This window comes from Otolemur garnettii, unplaced genomic scaffold (assembly GCF_000181295.1).
Source record: "Otolemur garnettii isolate 467f Iridium unplaced genomic scaffold, OtoGar3 scaffold00003, whole genome shotgun sequence".
NCBI lineage: Eukaryota > Metazoa > Chordata > Mammalia > Primates > Galagidae > Otolemur > Otolemur garnettii.
The window spans coordinates 26906168-26910217 of NW_003852398.1; the positions used below are offsets into that span (position 1 = coordinate 26906168).

General features: G+C 43.5%; 1 pseudogene; it reads right to left on the reverse strand.

Moving 5' to 3' along the window:
• Window positions 1–257: 257 nt before the first annotated feature.
• On the reverse strand, window positions 258–2655 carry LOC100943599 (annotated as a pseudogene).
• Between the last annotated feature and the right edge of the window lie 1395 nt (window positions 2656–4050).

Consider the following 4050-nt stretch of genomic DNA (forward strand, 5'->3'; position numbering starts at 1 on the left):
ACCAACTTAAATATGTCCTTGTAAAATTCACCACTTGGACAAGCTCAAAATCTGCCTGTATCTCTGTGGAATCTAACATCAGTGTTCTATTTAGGACAGCGGTTCTTAACCTGTGGGTTGCGACCCAGAGGAACTGTATTAAAGGGCCATGGCATTAAGTTGAGAAGCACTGATTAAGAAAATTCATTTCAGTGAAGAACAGTGACTGATCTTCAAGAGCTCCAAAAGGTGGGTGGAGGCAGCTGGCTTGGGCAGACTTAGATGCTGTCCATGGCTTTGAACTCTCTCAGGGCCTACACAGGGTTCACATGCTTCTTCTGAGATGCCCATTTAATCTGGGTCTGTGTCTCATCCTGTTTCTCTCTCTCTCTTCACCAAGTGCTTTTTTTTTAGGCACCTTCATCTTCTATGACTCTGCAGGAAGGTTGAGGAAAGTCATACCCTGAGACTTTTGGTATTTTGTGGAGGCTATGTAGGACGCCTTTACTGTCTGGACCACAGTATTCATTAAATTCTTGGCTGGCTGGATCAGGGACATGGCACTGTCCACCCCAGACAACGAGTTCTCCACCGAGATTCTGCACTTAGGCCTTGACTTTGCTGCAGATATTGAGCTGGTGGCAGTAAGAGGACAATGTGCTGCAGGTAGGCCAGCAGATCCTGCTTGCAGGCCGAGTCTGGGCAACAGTCTGCAATGGAGTGCCCAATCTTATCCGTCCTGGATCCTGCCTCAGCAATGTTCTTGGCAGCACTGATCAAATCTGGTGTATTTTTGAGTAGTCCTATACCGTGGTGAAGTCATGCCCATCTGCCTGGCCAGCATGATGATGTTGTTGCCACTGTCATCCCATTTGGACACGTCAGCATCCAGCTTGCTCTTTTCTTCCTGGAAGCTGGCCACTTGTTCCGTAATCTTTGCTTTTTGCTCCTGGGGAAGCTGAGCCATGAGTGCCTGGGCACTTTGGCCAGCTATCAGCCTATCATCTTCTGTCTGGATACTTGTCCTACTTCTGACTTTGAAATCTTCCATCTCAAACTCAGAGTCATCCAGCTCCTCAGGGGTCCTTATCATCAACACAGCTTTCCTGATGTCCCAGATATCATCGTATACCAGGTGGGAGGCACCAATAAATTCATTCTCATCCATGGGCTGGGCTGGGTCTGAGCTGAGGGCTTCCACAGATGCCTCTACTTGCTCTGTAAAACATGCCATGACTGTGTTGGGGAACAGCTTTGTGGCTTCCAGAACCTTATTTGTATAGACTCCTGGCTCATTCATAGTTGTCTATCTCTGAGGTGACTACGTGAATGACCCGGGCTGCCCAGCCTCAAATTGCACCAGCTGTGTGGTCCGGCCATCCACATCTTTCTCTTAGAGAGCAAATGCACATTTGTTCACATCTTCCAAGCCATGATTCTCTGAGACAACTAGAAGTCATTAATGGAAGTAATGTCATCAATGGCATCTGTGAGAACATGGACTTATTTTTCCCACTGTTCTTTTAAAAGATCCATATTCTCCTTGGGCCAGTTTACTCTGGTTTTGCTGCTAAAGCCAATGCAGCATTGATAACCTGAGGACAGACGGCTTCTGACTGGCTTGCAGACATATGAACAAGTTTGATGCCTTCTTCATTATTTGAGATGGAACGGGCCAAGTTGGCACCTCAATCAATTTGTTGGCCTGTTCATGGAAAACTTGGGCATATTCCTTAACTTCTTTCTCATTTCCATTCTTTGCAGCTCCAGTTAATACTAAAAGGGGAACATTGGTTTCCAGGGAAGAATCTGAAATGTGGTCAGTGACAGCTTTGTGGAGCAGCCTACGCAAGTCCCTGGTCTTCTTGGTCATTTATCTATAGCAGAATTGAGCTCATCACTTATTTCTTTTGGTCCGGCATTGCCCGTGTACTCTGAAAGCAGGTCCTGCAGGGCCTGGCGGATAGCATTGCACTCTGCCACCATTGGCCCACTCTGGTCATCACGTGTACAGGATGATTCCACCATTAGGGCAGCCCCACTAATGATGCTTTCCAGGCATGCCTCCAGGGAAGACCTAAAGTGCTTCTCACTGAAGCTCCGTATGATTTGTTTATCAAAGTTATTGAGCACATACGCCAGTTTTCCTCCACCTCCTCCCTGGTGTTGGGAGGCATTGCCGGAGGCAGTGGCTGGGCTGCGTTGGAAATGCCTGTGACTGCCTGCTGCAGCTGCTTATATATCAGGTCTCTGTTAGCCTTATAGGCTGCAACATCATGGTGCTGTAGGCATGCCTGGGATGCAGTATAGAGGATCGGAACATTTTCTACAGGATTCCTCTAGCTGCAGCCATCTGATCACGATGGCCAACATCTTTCAGTTCCTGTTGTCTTTTGGCTGCCATAATGTTCAGTTTATTCACTTCAGGTTTCAGGGCTTTATTCTGTATTCCTAAATCTTGTTCATTGCCAGCATTCCTCAGTTTCAAGATCCCATCTTCCACAACTTTCAGCTGAATAAGTAATTTGTAGACATCTGCCCTGTCAGCCCAAATCAGCAGTCGAGTAATAGCAGAGAGTAAAGCTCCAGCTGCCTGAACCTTGTTGCCTCGTTCACAGAAGAGCAGGGATCATCTGTGAACTCTCCGTCAACAGTCTTCATCAGATCACCTTGTTTGGGAACGTCTTCTTTGGCAGCTACAAGCTCCTCGTTCAGAAATTGACTCTCCTTTGCAATTTTATGCCCCTTAAAAAAATTTTCAGTTGTTTGTTCAACAGATGCAGCCAAAACATGGGTCTTCTTAGAACAATCTCTCTTCTTATTAGAAGGCCCCTTACTATTGGTAACCTGTGTAATAAGAGACTCCAGCAGTCTTTCAACTGGCAGAGTCCTGATCTCTAGACTTTTGGGGTTCCATGTGAAGTTTATGTTTCTGTGGTGCGTGGGATTAGTGCAGGAGTCCTTTAGGACGAAGGCCACTGCTTTATCTCTTTCCCATTTGGCTCTGAGGAGGAAGTGGGCCCCCAGGTGCCCTCGCCCCGCCTGAGCCCCTTTTAAATTTCTTAACATTTACTTTTTGTTCCAGAATAAGTTCTATCTTGGTGAATGTTCCATATACACTTGAAAGGAAGGTCTGTTCTTCTGTTTTTTAGTGAAGTATTGTGTAGATGCCAATTAGGTCAATTTTATTTTTTTTGTTTACATGTTCTGTTAATTACTGAGAAGTACTATTAAAATATCCAACTAAACTAGTGGATTTTTCCTGGTTCCTTCAGTTCTATTACTTATTGTTTTATTTATGTTCCGCTGTTAAATGTTAATCATTTAACTCTTCTATTTTTTAAGCTACTTTTTTTAACTTTAGAAGGCCAATTTGTAAAAGCAGCTTTATTGTGTTATAATTTTATGCCATATAATTCACCATTTTAAAGTGTATCATTTAAGGAATTTTAGTATATTCACAGAGTTGTGGATTCATCCCCATAATCAATTTGAGAGTATTATTATTACCAAAAAAGATTTCCCCCCTTAGCTGTCATGATCTCCATATGCCCTATTCCCTCCAGCCCCAGGCAACACTAATCTACTTTCTGTCTCCATGGATTTGCTTATGTTGGACTTTCATATAAACTAAATCATACAATGTATGTCTTTTGTTACTGGCTTCTTTCATTTTGCATAATGTTTTCCAGATTCATCCTTATCGCAGCATATATCAGTACCTCATTCTTTTTTATGTTGAATGATACTCCATTCCAATACTATATCACATTTTATTTATCTATGTGGCAGTAGTATTTGCAGTTGGAGTCTTATCAAGTTAATTTCCTGATGAAAGAAAAATATAAGCAACCCTTCAGAAGGATATAAAAGAACCATCAGTCTCTACAGTGTAATGTTGATAAGATCAAAGATCCAATCCAAAATGATTTGATACCAGGCATGGTGGCTCACACCTGTAATCCCAGAACTTTGGGAGACTGAGGCAGGAGAATTGCTTCAGGCCTGGAGTTTGAGACCAGCCTCAGCAATGTAGTAAGAGCCTATCTTTGAAAAAACAAACAAACAAAC